This window comes from Bombina bombina, chromosome 2, assembly GCF_027579735.1.
Source record: "Bombina bombina isolate aBomBom1 chromosome 2, aBomBom1.pri, whole genome shotgun sequence".
Lineage (NCBI taxonomy): Eukaryota > Metazoa > Chordata > Amphibia > Anura > Bombinatoridae > Bombina > Bombina bombina.
Window position 1 is genome coordinate 564,248,860 of NC_069500.1, and position 16,684 is coordinate 564,265,543.

Genomic DNA, 16,684 nt, shown 5'->3' on the forward strand with positions numbered 1-16,684 from the left:
CCTAAAGTTGTGAATTCCAACAACATTAGTAGAGAAATTGTGGTTCCTTCATTATGTCCTAATCCTAAGAATTCTAAGGAGAAATCGTTGCATTCTTTGGATGTTGTTAGAGCTTTGAAATATTATGTTGAAGCTACGAAATCTTTCTGTAAGACTTCTAGTCTATTTGTTATCTTTTCCGGTTCTAGGAAAGGCCAGAAAGCTTCTGCCATTTCTTTGGCATCTTGGTTGAAATCTTTAATTCATCTTGCCTATGTTGAGTCGGGTAAAATTCCGCCTCAGAGAATTACAGCTCATTCTACTAGGTCAGTATCTACTTCCTGGGCGTTTAGGAATGAAGCTTCGGTTGACCAGATCTGCAAAGCAGCAACTTGGTCCTCTTTGCATACTTTTACTAAATTCTACCATTTTGATGTATTTTCTTCTTCTGAAGCAGTTTTTGGTAGAAAAGTTCTTCAGGCAGCGGTTTCAGTTTGAATCTTCTGCTTATGTTTTTTGTTAAACTTTATTTTGGGTGTGGATTATTTTCAGCAGGAATTGGCTGTCTTTATTTTATCCCTCCCTCTCTAGTGACTCTTGTGTGGAAAGATCCACATCTTGGGTAGTCATTATCCCATACGTCACTAGCTCATGGACTCTTGTTAATTACATGAAAGAAAACATAATTTATGTAAGAACTTACCTGATAAATTCATTTCTTTCATATTAACAAGAGTCCATGAGGCCCACCCTTTTTTGTGGTGGTTATGATTTTTTTGTATAAAGCACAATTATTCCAATTCCTTATTTTATATGCTTCGCACTTTTTTTCTTATCACCCCACTTCTTGGCTATTCGTTAAACTGATTTGTGGGTGTGGTGAGGGGTGTATTTATAGGCATTTTAAGGTTTGGGAAACTTTGCCCCTCCTGGTAGGAATGTATATCCCATACGTCACTAGCTCATGGACTCTTGTTAATATGAAAGAAATGAATTTATCAGGTAAGTTCTTACATAAATTATGTTTTCCCGGTAGCCTACCTCTAAGATAATAATGGGGACTGGGATAGCGTGTATTGTTACACCCACGAAGGGCGGGGTTGAGTTTGGCGCCGTTTTTGAGCGGAGCAATTTCCAATCTCTGGGGAAACTCTGAGATGAGCGTTATCACGCCCACGAAGGGCGGAGCTATGTTTGGGGCTGACTTAGGCTGCACTCGCTTATCATCTTCCATTCATCTGAAGGTAGTGGAGTTGTTACTTTCCAACACAGTACTCAGTGCTCTCTCTTATGTGGGTCCGGATAGCGCTACAGTGCGTTCCGGATCTGTTTAGGAAAAAAGACAGTAACAGTCATAAAGTTTTATTGCATTTAAATATTGGGTACGGATGGATCACTTCAGCAATATTTCTGAGAGGTGTTGGTATGTGCTACGATATTTGCCTGCTAATCTAACTCATTTCTGCACACAAAACTAAAAAGTTAGCTTTAAAATTTAAAGTGACGGTAACGTTTTTTATCTGTTCATTTTTATTAAAAGAATTTCTGCTGTTTATGTTTAATTCATCCTTTGTGACTTAGGATGGAACAAGAACACACAAAAGTTTTTACTTTTTTTAAATTTAAAGAGACAGTAACTTTTTTTTTATGTGTCAATTTTTATTAAAAAAAAAGGCGTTTGCTGTTTAGGAGTCTGTTGACAATGGTCAATCTATGCCACAAATTTCTCCTATAGTGTCCCACAAACTTTTATGGCCCACATGCATTTCCTCTTACGCTCCACCCGGAGTTACTCTGCATTTCATGCATTATATATTTTTCCCACGTGGTAGAAAACATTACTAGAGGAATAATTTTCAATCATTTAAGGTGTTTGATTTGGTAGTTGCTATTCCGAATGGTTCTTCCCTGTTACCTGAAAGAGGAAGATACTTCGGGATTATCTGAGAGAGAATTCTCAGACTCAGATGAATAATATCTTTATTTCTTCTATAAGATACGACGAGTCCACGGATTCATCCTTTACTTGTGGGATATTATCCTCCTGCTAACAGGAAGTGGCAAAGAGCACCACAGCAGAGCTGTCTATATAGCTCCTCCCTTAGCTCCACCCCCCAGTCATTCTCTTTGCCTACTCTAAATACTAGGAAGGGTAAAGTGAAAGAGGTGATAAAATGTTAGTTTTTATTTTCTTCAAGCAAGAGTTTTTTTATTTTAAATAGTACCGGTGTGTACTATTTACTCTCAGGCAGCAGGTGGATTTAGACTTCTGCCTGGAGGCTGATGATCTTAGCATTTGTCACTAAGATCCAGAGCAGTTCCCACAGAATGGCTGAGGAGTACTTAAGAAACTTCAGTATGAGGTACGTTTTCATGCTATATAGCAGTGAGGTATGTTCAGTCATTTTTTCTGGAGAGACTGTGGTATTTCAGAAAGACTGACAGTATCCCCATGAGGGTAAGGGTAAGCAGTAATCCTAAGAGAAATGGGGTATTACAAAGCTTGCATATAGGGGCTAATAAAAAATGGTTGACACTGAGTTTGAATGTTTGTGGGCAAACGTTTATTGAACTGGGAGTGCTGATAACGTTTTTGGTAGTAACGTTTTTGAGGCTTTAATAAAAGGGTACACTTGGCTTCTTTTTGGGTTTCAGAACCCACATGGCTAGTTTGAGACCGCTCTGGTGCGGTTCATTTGGGCTGCAAAACATAGAGTGAGATGGGCGGAGCCTATTTTCACGGCTCAGTTGCACAGTTGTCTTTGCAAAGCAAGCAGCAAGCTCCATCTCCGGTGGGCCCTTGTGGAAGTGTTGGGCCAAATCGATGCTTTAACCCAGTTTTTCCAATCCCTGAGGGCAGGTAGGCGCCACAGCAGGGCTGTGGCGAGGTGCAGGGGGAGTTTTTTTCCGGATTTAGGCCTTATTGATTATCCAGTTTTTCACTGTAAAGGGTTAAGTGTTCCTTTCCTTGTGGGGCAATCTTAGCTACATATTTTGAATATTCATGCAAAAAATTGGAACGATTTGATTATTTTTAAGCTGTTTTGCAGAACGTGTATGCTTTTTTTCTCTTAAAGGCGCAGTACCTTTTTTTAAGATTATTTTTTCACTAAATGAAGTGTTTTCAAGCCTGTTTGTGGTCATTACTAGCCTGTTTAACATGTCTGACATTGAGGAAAGCCAATGTTCAATGTGTTTGGAAGCCATTGTGGAACCCCCACTTAAAATGTGTCCCTCATGCACTGAAAGGGCAATTAATTGCAAAGAACATATTTTAGCTGATAAAAGTATGTGGCAGTATGATTCTCAGTCAGAAGGGAATCAGGTTATGCTATCTAATTCTCCCCAAGTGTCACAACCATTAACGCCCACACAAGCGACGCCAAGTACTTCTAGTGCGTCTAATTCTTTCACCCTGCAAGATATGGCCGCAGTTATGAATACTACCCTCACAGAGGTATTATCTAAGCTGCCTGGGTTGCAGGGGAAGCGCAGTAGGTCCGTTGTGAGAGTAAATGCTGAGCCCTCTGGCGCTTTATTAGCCATCTCCGATGTACCTTCACAATGTTCTGAGTTGGCGGTGAGGGATTTGCTGTCTGAGGGAGAGATTTCTGATTCAGGAAAGATGTTTCCTCAGACAGATTCAGATATGACGGCTTTTAAATTTAAAATAGAGCACCTCCGCCTGTTGCTTAGGGAGGTTTTAGCAACTCTGGATGATTGTGACCCTATTGTAATTCCACCAGAGAAATTGTGTAAAATGGATAGATATCTAGAGGTCCCTACTTAAACTAATGTTTTCCCGGTCCCAAAGAGGATTTCAGACATTGTTACAAAGGAGTGGGATAGACCAGGTATTCCCTTTTCTCCCCCTCCTACTTTTAGGAAAATGTTTCCCATATCAGACACCATTCGGGACTCGTGGCAGATGGTCCCTAAGGTTGACGGAGCTATTTCTACCCTGGCTAAGCGTACAACAACTATACCTATTGAGGACAGTTGTGCTTTCAAAGATCCTATGGATAAAAAATTAGAGGGTCTTCTAAAGAAAATATTTATTCATTAGGGTTTTCTTCTGCAACCTATAGCGTGCATTGTTCCTGTAACTACTGCAGCTGTGTTTTGGTTCGAGGCTCTAGAGGAGGCTCTTCAGGTTGAGACCCCATTAGATGATATTCTGGATAGAATTAGGGCTCTTAAAGGGAAAGTCTAGGCCAAAATAAACTTTCATGATTCAGATAGAGCATGTAATTTTAAACAATTTTCCAATTTACTTTTATCACCAATTTTGCTTTGTTCTCTTGGTATTCTTAGTTGAAAGCTTAACCTAGGAGGTTCATATGCTAATTTCTTAGACCTTGAAGCCCACCTCTTTCAGATTGCATTTTAACAGTTTTTCACCACTAGAGGGTGTTATTTCAGATATTTCATATAGATAACACTATGCTCGTGCACGTGAAGTAATCTGGGAGCAGGCACTGATTGCAAAGCAGGAGGGGAATTTTGCTCAATCCAAGTCAGTCTGATGACCTAACCAAACTTGGAACAAGAGTAAACAGGCCAAGAAGCCCACTACTGCCACCAAGACAGCATGAAGGGACAGCCCCCGATCCGGGACCGGATCTAGTAGGGGGCATACTTTCTCTCTTTGCTCAGGCTTGGGCAAGAGACGTTCAGGACTCCTGGGCTTTAGAAATCGTGACCCAGGGGTATCTTAGATTTCAAAGATTCTCCTCCAAGGTGGAGATTCCATCTTTCTCGATTGTCTGTAAACCAGACAAAAAGAGAGGCGTTCTTACGCTGTGTAAAAGACCTATATACCATGGGAGTAATCTGCTCAGTTCCAAAAACAGAACAGGGGCAGGGGTTCTACTCCAATCTGTTTGTGGTTCCCAAAAAAGAGGGAACCTTCAGACCAATTGTAGATCTCAAGATCCTAAACAAATTCCTCAGAGTCCCATCCTTCAAGATGGAGACTATTCGGACTATTTACCAATGATCCCGGAGGGTCAATTTATGACCACCGTGGATTTGAAGGATGCGTATCTGCACATCCCTATCCACAAAGATCATCACCAGTTCCTCAGGTTCGCCTTTCTGGACAAACATTACCAGTTTGTGTCTCTTCCCTTTGGGTTGGCCACAGCTCCCAGAATTTTCACAAAGGTGCTAGGGTCCCTTCTGGCGGTTCTAAGGCCGCGGGGCATAGCAGTGGCGCATTATCTAGACAATATCTTAATTCAGGCGTCAACTTACCAACTAGCCAAATCTCACATGGACATTGTGTTGGCTTTTCTAAGATCTCACAGGTGGAAGGTGAACGTAAAAAAAGAGTTCACTTATCCCCCTCACAAGAGTTCCATTCCTGGGAACTCTGATAGATTCGGTAGACATGAAAATTTTTCTGACGGAGGTCAAGAAATCAAAGATTTTAACCACCTGCCGAGCTCTTCATTCCATTCCTCGGCCGTCCGTGGCTCAGTGTATGGAGGTAATCGGACTAATGGTAGAAGCAATGGACATAGTTCCGTTTGCTCGCTTGCATCTCAGACCACTGCAACTATACATGCTCAATCAGTGGAATGGGGATTATGCAAATTTATCTCCTCAGATAAATCTGGATCAAGAGACCAGAGACTCTCTTCTTTGGTGGTTGTCACAGGATCATCTGTCCCAGGGAATGTGTTTCCGCAGGCCAGCATGGGTCATAGTGACGATGGACGCCAGCCTCTTGGGCTGGGGTGCAGTCTGGAATTCCCTGAAAGCACAGGGTATGGAGGCTCTCCTCCCGATAAATATTCTAGAACTGAGAGCGATATTCAATGCGCTTCAGGCGTGGCCTCAGCTGGTTTTGGCCAGATTCATAATATTCCAGTCGGACAATATCACGACTGTAGCATATATCAATCATCAAGGGGGAACAAAGAGTTCTCTAGCGATGATAGAGGTTTCCAAAATAATTCGATGGGTAGAGGCTCACTCTTGCCATCTATCAGCAATCTATATCTCAGGAGTGGATAACTGGGAAGCGGATTTTCTAAGTCTTCAGACTTTTCATCCGGAGGAGTGGGAACTTCATCCTGATATGTTTGCACAATTGATTCATCAATGGGGGGCACACCAGAAGTGGATCTGATGGCATCTCGTCAGAATGCCAAACTTCCTTGTTACGGGTCCAGATCAAGGGATCCTCAAGCAGTACTGATAGATGCTCTAGCAGTACCTTGGTCGTTCAACCTGGCATATGTGTTTCCACCATTTCCTCTCCTTCCTTGTCTGATCGCCAGAATCAAACAGGAGAGAGCTTTGGTGATTTTGATAGCACCTGCGTGGCCACGCAGGACTTGGTATGCAGATCTGGTGGACATGTCATCTCTACCACCGGGGACTCTGCCACTGAGACAGGACCTTCTCATTCAAGGTCCGTTCCAGCATCTAAATCTAGTTTCTCTGCGGCTGACTGCCTGGAGATTGAACGCTTGATTTTATCTAAGCGGGGATTCTCTGAGTCACTTTTGGTGCAAATGCAAAGGCTACTCATGGAGTAAGATCAGGATTCCTAGGATTTTGTCCTTTCCCCAAGAAGGATTGGAGAAGGGGTTATCAGCTAGTTCCTTAAAGGGACATATATCTGCTTTGTCAATTTTACAACACAAGCGTCTGGCAGATGTTCCAGACGTTCAGTCGTTCTGTCAGGCTTTAGTTAGAATCAAGCTTGTGTTTAAACCTGTTGCTCCGCCATGGCGATTGAATTTAGTTCTTAAAGTTCTTCAAGGGGTTCCGTTTGAACCTATGCATTCCATAGATATTAAGCTTCTGTCTAGGAAAGGTCTGTTTTTAGTTGCTATCTCTTCGGCTCGAAGAGTTTCTGAACTATCTGCATTGCAATGCGACTCGCCTTATCTTGTTTTTCATGCTGATAAGGTGGTTTTGCGTACCAAACCTGGATTCCTTCCTAAGGTTGTTACTAATAAGAATATTAATCAGGAAATTGTTGTTCCTTCCCTGTGTCCTAATCCTTCCTCTAAGTAGGAGAGTCTTTTGCACAACTTGGACGTGGTTCGTGCCTTGAAGTTTTACTAGCAAGCGACCAAAGATTTCTGTCAAACATCTTCTCTGTTTGTTGTCTATTCTGGAAAACGTAGAGGTCAAAAAGCTACGGCTACCTCTCTTTCTTTTTGGCTGAAAAGCATCATCCATTTGGCATACAAGACTGCTGGACTGCAGCCTCCTGAAAGAATTACAGCTCACTCTACTAGAACGGTGGCTTCCACATGGGCTTTTAAAAATGATGCTTCTGTTGAACAGATTTGTAAGGCTGCGACTTGGTCTTCATTTCATACCTTTTCCAAATTTTACAAATTTGATACTTTTGCTTCTTCAGAGGTTATTTCTCTTGTTAAGTGTATCCAGTCCACGGATCATCCATTACTTGTGGGATATTCTCCTTCCCAACAGGAAGTTGCAAGAGGATCACCCACAACAGAGCTGCTATATAGCTCCTCCCCTCACTGCCATATCCAGTCATTCTCTTGCAACTCTCAACAAAGATGGACGTAGTAAGAGGAGAGTGGTGTATTATAGTTAGTTTTTTAACTTCAATCAAAAGTTTATTTTTAAATGGTACCGGAGTGTACTGTTTCATCTCAGGCAGCATTAAAAGAAGAATCTGCCTGTGATTTCTATGATCTTAGCAGAAGTAACTAAGATCCACTGTCGTTCTCACATATTCTGAGGAGTGAGGTAACTTCAGAGGGGGAATGGCGTGCAGGTTTTCCTGCAATAAGGTATGTGCAGTTAACATATTTCTAGGGATGGAATTTGCTAGAAAAATGCTGCTGATACCGTATTAATATAAGTTAAGCCTTAAATGCAGTGATAGCGACTGGTATCAGGCTTATTAACAGAGATACATACTCTTATAAAAGTGTAATATAAAACGTTTGCTGGCATGTTAATCGTTTTTATATATGTTTGGTGACAAAACTTATTGGGGCCTAGTTTTTTTCCACATGGCTGGCTTGGTTTCCTGAGGCTTTCCACTGTTGTAATATGAGTGGGAGGGGCCTTTTTAGTGCTTTTCTGTGTAGATAAAAATACTGACAGAGACATTCAGCTTCCCTCTGCATGATACAGGACATCTCTGAAGGGCTCAAAAGGCTTCAAAGTCGTGTTTGAGGAGGGTAACAACCACAGTAGACGGTGGCAGTTGTTGTGACTGTGTTTAAAAAACAAACAAACATTTTTGTCATTTATTATTCTGTTTTTGTTACTAAGGGGTTAATCATCCATTTGCAAGTGGGTGCAATGCTCTGCTGACTTGTTACATACACTGTATAAATTTTGTTAGTGTAACTGCCTTTTTTCACTGTTATTTCAAATTTTGTCAAAATTTGTTTCTCTTAAAGGCACAGTAACGTTTTTTTATATTGCTTGTTAACTTGCTTTAAAGTGTTTTCCAAGCTTGCTAGTCTCATTGCTAGTCTGTACAAACATGTCTGAAAAAGAGGATACTATGTTTAAAAGCCATGGTGGAGCCTCATAGGAGAATGTGTACTATATGTATTGATTTCACCTTAAACAGTAAAGATAAGTCTTTATCTATAAAAGAATTGTCACCAGAGGGGTTTGTCGAGGGGGAAGTTATGCCGACTAACTCTCCCCACGTGTCGGACACTTCGCCTCCCGCTCAAGGGACGCACGCTAATATGGCGCCAAGTACATCAGGGACGCCCATAGCAATTACTTTGCAGGACATGGCTGCAATCATGAATAATACCCTGTCAGAGGTATTATCCAGATTGCCTGAATTGAGAGGCAAGCGTGATAGCTCTGGGGTTAGACGAGATACAGAGCGCGTAGATGCTGTAAGAGCCATGTCTGATACTGCGTCACAATATGCAGAACCTGAGGACGGAGAGCTTCAGTCTGTGGGTGACGTCTCTGAATTGGGGAGACCTGATTCAGAGATTTCTAATTTTAAATTTAAGCTTGAGAACCTCTGTGTATTGCTTGGGGAGGTATTAGCTGCTCTGAATGACTGTGACACAATTGCAGTGCCAGAGAAATTGTGTAGGCTGGATAAATACTATGCAGTGCCGGCGAGTACTGATGTTTTTCCAATACCTAAAAGGCTTACAGAAATTATTAGTAAGGAGTGGGATAGGCCCGGTGTGCACTTTTCCCCACCTCCTATATTTAGAAAAATGTTTCCAATAGATGCCACTACACAGGACTTATGGCAGACGGTCCCTAAGGTGGAGGGAGCAGTTTCTACGTTAGCAAAGCGTACCACTATCCCGGTTGAGGACAGTTGTGATTTTTCAGATCCAATGGATAAAAAATTAGAGGGTTACCTTAAGAAAATGTTTATTCAACAAGGTTTTATTTTAAAGCCCCTTGCATGCATTGCGCCTGTCACTGCTGCGGCGGCATTCTGGTTTGAGGCCCTGGAAGAGGCCATCCATACAGCTCCATTGACTGAAATTGTTGACAAGCTTAGAACTCTTAAGCTAGCTAACTCATTTGTTTCTGATGCCATTGTTCATTTGGCTAAACTAACGGCTAAGAATTCCGGATTCACCATCCAGGCGCGTAGGGCGCTATGGCTCAAATCCTGGTCAGCTGATGTGACTTCAAAGTCTAAATTACTCAACATTCCTTTCAAGGGGCAGACCTTATTCGGGCCTGGTTTGAAAGAAATTATTGCTGACATTACTGGAGGTAAGGTCCATACCCTTCCTCAGGACAGGGCCAAATCAAAGGCCAAACAGTCTAATTTTCGTGCCTTTCGAAATTTCAAGGCAGGTGCAGCATCAACCTCCTCTGCTTCAAAATAAGAGGGAACTTTTGCTCAATCCAAGCAGGCCTGGAAACCTAATCAGTCCTGGAACAAGGGCAAGCAGGCCAGAAAGCCTGCTGCTGCCTCTAAAACAGCATGAAGGAGCGGCCCCCTATCCGACAACGGATCTAGTAGGGGGCAGACTCTCTCTCTTCGCCCAGGCGTGGGCAAGAGATGTTCAGGATCCCTGGGCTTTGGAGATCATATCTCAGGGATATCTTCTGGACTTCAAAGCTTCTCCTCCACAAGGGAGATTTCACCTTTCAAGATTATCTGCAAACCAGGTAAAGAAAGAGGCATTCCTAAGCTGCGTACAAGATCTCCTTGTAATGGGAGTGATCCATCCAGTTCCGCGGACGGAACAAGGACAGGGGTTTTATTCAAATCTGTTTGTGGTTCCCAAAAAAGAGGGAACCTTCAGACCAATTTTGGATATAAAGATCCTAAACAAATTCCTCAGAGTTCCGTCATTCAAGATGGAAACTATTCGAACCATTTTACCCATGATCCAAGAGGGTCAGTACATGACCACAGTGGACTTAAAGGATGCCTACCTTCACATTCCGATTCACAAGAATCATCATCAGTTCCTGAGGTTTGCCTTTCTAGACAGGCATTACCAATTTGTAGCTCTTCCATTCGGGTTGGCTACAGGCCAAGAATTTTTACAAAGGTTCTGGGCTCTCTTCTGGCGGTCCTAAGACCGCGAGGCATAGCGGTGGCTCCTTACCTGGACGACATCCTCATACAGGCGTCAAGCTTTCAAATTGCCAAATCTCATACAGAGATAGTTCTGGCATTCCTGAGGTCGCATGGGTGGAAAGTGAATGAAGAAAAGAGTTCTCTATCTCCTCTCACGAGGGTTTCCTTCCTAGGGACTCTAATAGATTCTGTAGAAATGAAAATTTACCTGACGGAGTCCAGGTTATCAAAACTTCTAAATGCTTGCCGTGTTCTTCACTCCATTCCGCGCCCCACGGTGCTGAGTGCATGGAAGTAATCGGCTTAATGGTAGCGGCGATGGACATAGTGCCATTCGCGCCCCTGCATCTCAGACTGCTGCAATTATGCATGCTCAGTCAGTGGAATGGGGATTACACAGATTTGTCCCCTCTACTAAATCTGGATCAGGAAACCAGAGATTCTCTTCTCTGGTGGTTATCTCGGGCCCATCTGTCCAAGGGTATGACCTTTCGCAGACCAGATTGGACAATAGTAACAACAGATGCCAGCCTTCTAGGTTGGGGTGCAGTCTGGAACTCCCTGAAGGCTCAGGGTTCATGGACTCAGGAGGAGAAACTCCTCCCAATAAATATTCTGGAGTTAAGAGCAATATTCAATGCTCTTCTGGCTTGGCCTCAGCTAGCAACACTGAGGTTCATCAGATTTCAGTCAGACAACATCACGACTGTGGCTTACATCAACCATCAAGGGGGAACCAGGAGTTCCCTAGCGATGTCAGAAGTCTCCAAGATAATTCGCTGGGCAGAGACTCACTCTTGCCACCTGTCAGCGATCCATATCCCAGGTGTAGAGAACTGGGAGGCGGATTTTCTAAGTCGTCAGACTTTTCATCTGGGGGAATGGGAACTCCATCCGGAGGTGTTTGCTCAATTGGTTCTCCGTTGGGGCAAACCAGAATTGGATCTCATGGCGTCTCGCCAGAACGCCAAGCTTCCTTGTTACGGATCCAGGTCCAGGGACCCAGAAGCGGCACTGATAGATGCTCTAGCAGCGCCTTGGTTCTTCAACCTGGCTTATGTGTTTCCACCGTTTCCTCTGCTCCCTCGTCTGATTGCCAAAATCAAACAGGAAAGAGCATCAGTGATATTGATAGCGCCTGCTTGGCCACGCAGGACCTGGTATGCAGACCTAGTGGACATGTCATCCTTTCCACCATGGATTCTGCCTCTGAGACAAGACCTTCTAATACAAGGTCCTTTCAATCATCCGAATCTACTTTCTCTGAGACTGACTGCATGGAGATTTAAACGCTTGATCCTATCAAAGCGTGGCTTCTCCGAGTCAGTAATTGATACCTTAATACAGGCACGAAAGCCTGTCACCAGGAAAATTTACCACTAGATATGGCGTAAATATCTTCATTGGTGTGAATCCAAGAATTACTCATGGAGTAGGGTTAGGATTCCTAGGATATTGTCCTTTCTCCAAGAGGGTTTGGACAAAGGATTATCAGCTAGTTCTTTAAAGGGACAGATTTCTGCTCTGTCTATTCTTTTACACAAGCGTCTGGCAGAGGTTCCAGACGTTCAGGCATTTTGTCAGGCTTTAGTTAGAATTAAGCCTATGTTTAAACCTGTTGCTCCTCCATGGAGCTTAAACTTGGTTCTTAAAGTTCTTCAAGGAGTTCCGTTTGGACCCCTTCATTCTATTGATATCAAACTTCTTTCATGGAAAGTTCTTTTTCTGATGGCTATTTCCTCGGCTCGAAGAGTCTCGGAGTTATCTGCCTTACATTGTGATTCTCCTTATCTGATCTTTCATTCAGATAAAGTTGTTCTGCGTACAAAACCTGGGTTTTTACCTAAGGTGGTTTCTAACAAGAATATTAATCAAGAGATTGTTGTTCCATCATTATGTCCTAATCCTTCTTCAAAGAAGGAACGTCTTTTGCATAATCTAGACGTAGTCCGTGCCTTGAAGTTTTACTTACAGGCTACTAAAGATTTTCGCCAAACATCTAACCTGTTTGTTGTTTACTCTGGACAGAGGAGAGGTCAGAAGGCCTCGGCAACCTCTCTTTTTGGCTTCGGAGTATAATCCGTTTAGCCTATGAGACTGCTGGACAGCAGCCTCCTGAAAGGATTACAGCTCATTCTACTAGAGCTGTGGCTTCCACCTGGGCCTTTAAAAATGAGGCCTCTGTTAAACAGATTTGCAAGGCTGCAACTTGGTCTTCGCTTCATACTTTTTCCAAATTTTCCAAATTTGATACTTTTGCTTCTTCGGAGGCTGTTTTTGGGAGAAAGGTTCTACAGGCAGTGGTTCCTTCCGTTTAAGTTCCTGCCTTGTCCCTCCCATCATCCGTGTACTTTAGCTTTGGTATTGGTATCCCACAAGTAATGGATGATCCGTGGACTGGATACACTTAACAAGAGAAAACATAATTTATGCTTACCTGATAAATTTATTTCTCTTGTAGTGTATCCAGTCCACGGCCCGCCCTGTCCTTTTCAGGCAGGTCTAAATTTTAATTAAACTACAGTCACCACTGCACCCTATGGTTTCTCCTTTCTCGGCTTGTTTCGGTCGAATGACTGGATATGGCAGTGAGGGGAGGAGCTATATAGCAGCTCTGCTGTGGGTGATCCTCTTGCAACTTCCTGTTGGGAAGGAGAATATCCCACAAGTAATGGATGATCCGTGGACTGGATACACTACAAGATAAATAAATTTATCAGGTAAGCATAAATTATGTTTTTTGGGAGAAAAGTTCTTCAAGCAGTGGTGCCTTCTGTTTAGCCATCTGTCTTGTCCCTCCTGTTCATCCGTGTCCTGTAGCTTTGGTATTGTATCACACAAGTAAAGGATGAATCCGCGGACTCGTCGTATCTTATAGAAGAAAAGTAAATTTATGCTTACCCGATTAATTTCTTCTATGATATGACGAGTCCACGGCCCGCCCTGTCAATTTTAGACAGATTATATTTCTCCAACATAGGTGTGTCCGGTCCACGGCGTCATCCTTACTTGTGGGATATTCTCTTCCCCAACAGGAAATGGCAAAGAGCCCAGCAAAGCTGGTCACATGATCCCTCCTAGGCTCCGCCTACCCCAGTCATTCTCTTTGCCGTTGTACAGGCAACATCTCCACGGAGATGGCTTAGAGTTTTTTAGTGTTTAACTGTAGTTTTTCATTATTCAATCAAGAGTTTGTTATTTTCAAATAGTGCTGGTACGTACTATTTACTCAGAAACAGAAAAGAGATGAAGAATTCTGTTTGTATGAGGAAAATGATTTTAGCAACCGTAACTAAAATCCATGGCTGTTCCACACAGGACTGTTGAGAGCAATTAACTTCAGTTGGGGGAACAGTTTGCAGTCCCTTGCTGCTTGAGGTATGACACATTCTAACAAGACGATGTAATGCTGGAAGCTGTCATTTTCCCTATGGGATCCGGTAAGCCATGTTTATTACGATTGTAAATAAGGGCTTCACAAGGGCTTATTTAAACTGTAGACTTTTTCTGGGCTAAATCGATTGATTATTAACACATATTTAGCCTTGAGGAATCATTTTATCTGGGTATTTTGATATAATAATATCGGCAGGCACTGTTTTAGACACCTTATTCTTTAGGGGCTTTCCCAAAGCATAGGCAGAGTCTCATTTTCGCGCCGGTGTTGCGCACTTGTTTTTGAGAGGCATGGCATGCAGTCGCATGTGAGAGGAGCTCTGATACTTATAAAAGACTTCTGAAGGCGTCATTTGGTATCGTATTCCCCTTTGGGTTTGGTTGGGTCTCAGCAAAGCAGATACCAGGGACTGTAAAGGGGTTTAAAGCTTAAAACGGCTCCGGTTCCGTTATTTTAAGGGTTAAAGCTTCCAAAATTGGTGTGCAATATTTTCAAGGCTTTAAGACGCTGTGGTGAAAATTTGGTGAATTTTGAACAATTCCTTCATGTTTTTTCGCAATTGCAGTAATAAAGTGTGTTCAGTTTAAAATTTAAAGTGACAGTAACGGTTTTTTTTTAAAACGTTTTTTGTACTTTCTGATCAAGTTTATGCCTGTTTAACATGTCTGAACTACCAGATAGACTGTGTTCTGAATGTGGGGAAGCCAGAATTCCTATTCATTTAAATAAATGTGATTTATGTGATAATGACAATGATGCCCAAGATGATTCCTCAAGTGAGGGGAGTAAGCATGGTACTGCATCATTCCCTCCTTCGTCTACACGAGTCTTGCCCACTCAGGAGGCCCCTAGTACATCTAGCGCGCCAATACTCCTTACTATGCAACAATTAACGGCTGTAATGGATAATTCTGTTAAAAACATTTTAGCCAAAATGAACCCTTGTCAGCGTAAGCGTGGCTGCTCTGTTTTAGTTACTGAAGAGCATGACGACGCTGATATTAATATCTCTGAAGGGCCCCTAACCCAATCTGAGGGGGCCAGGGAGGTTTTGTCTGAGGGAGAAATTACTGATTTAGGGAACATTTCTCAGCAGGCTGAATCTGATGTGATTACATTTAAATTTAAATTGGAACATCTCCGCATTTTGCTTAAGGAGGTATTATCCACTCTGGATGATTGTGAAAATTTAGTCATCCCAGAGAAACTATGTAAAATGGACAAGTTCCTAGAGGTGCCGGGGCTCCCAGAAGCTTTTCCTATACCCAAGCGGGTGGCGGACATTGTTAATAAAGAATGGGAAAGGCCCGGTATTCCTTTCGTCCCTCCCCCCATATTTAAAAAATTGTTTCCTATGGTCGACCCCAGAAAGGACTTATGGCAGTCAGTCCCCAAGGTCGAGGGAGCGGTTTCTACTTTAAACAAACGCACCACTATTCCCATAGAGGATAGTTGTGCTTTCAAAGATCCTATGGATAAAAAATTAGAAGGTTTGCTTAAAAAGATGTTTGTTCAGCAGGGTTACCTTCTACAACCCATTTCATGCATTGTCCCTGTCACTACTGCCGCATATTTCTGGTTTGATGAACTGCTTAAGGTGCTCGATAGTGACTCTCCTCCTTATGAGGAGATTATGGACAGAATCAATGCTCTCAAATTGGCTAATTCTTTCACTCTAGACGCCTCTTTGCAATTGGCTAAGTTAGCGGCTAAGAACTCTGGGTTTGCTATTGTGGCGCGCAGAGCGCTTTGGTTGAAATCTTGGTCGGCTGATGCGTCTTCCAAGAACAAGCTACTAAACATTCCTTTCAAGGGGAAAACGTTGTTTGGTCCTGACTTGAAGGAGATTATCTCTGATATCACTGGGGGTAAGGGCCACGCCCTTCCTCAGGATCGGCCTTTCAAGGCAAAAAATAGGCCTAATTTTCGTCCCTTTCGTAAAAACGGACCAGCCCAAGGTGCTACGTCCTCTAAGCAAGAGGGTAATACTTCTCAGGCCAAGCCAGCTTGGAGACCAATGCAAGGCTGGAACAAGGGAAAGCAGGCCAAAAAACCTGCCACTGCTACCAAGACAGCATGAAATATTGGCCCCCGATCCGGGACCGGATCTGGTGGGGGGCAGACTCTCTCTCTTCGCTCAGGCTTGGGCAAGAGATGTTCTGGATCCTTGGGCGCTAGAAATAGTCTCCCAGGGTTATCTTCTGGAATTCAAGGGACTTCCCCCAAGGGGGAGGTTCCACAGGTCGCAGTTGTCTTCAGACCACATAAAAAGACAGGCGTTCTTACATTGTGTAGAAGACCTGTTAAAAATGGGAGTGATTCATCCTGTTCCATTAAGAGAACAAGGGATGGGGTTCTACTCCAATCTGTTCATAGTTCCCAAAAAAGAGGGAACGTTCAGACCAATCCTAGATCTCAAGATCTTAAACAAATTTCTCAAGGTCCCATCGTTCAAGATGGAAACCATTCGAACTATCCTCCCTTCCATCCAGGAAGGTCAATTCATGACCACGGTGGATTTAAAGGATGCGTATCTACATATTCCTATCCACAAGGAACATCATCGGTTCCTAAGGTTTGCATTCCTGGACAAACATTACCAGTTCGTGGCGCTTCCTTTCGGATTAGCCACTGCTCCAAGGATTTTCACAAAGGTACTAGGGTCCCTTCTAGCGGTGCTAAGACCAAGGGGCATTGCAGTAGTACCTTACCTGGACGACATTCTGATTCAAGCGTCGTCCCTTCCTCAAGCAAAGGCTCACACG

The 16,684-nt window shown here is 43.0% G+C and overlaps 1 protein-coding gene across 1 annotated transcript in view; it reads left to right on the forward strand.

Annotated features, from left to right (window-relative positions):
* TUT7 (terminal uridylyl transferase 7) overlaps nt 1–16,684 on the forward strand; it is a gene marked incomplete in the record, with an annotated part of 489,065 nt that overhangs the window by 60,064 nt on the left and 412,317 nt on the right.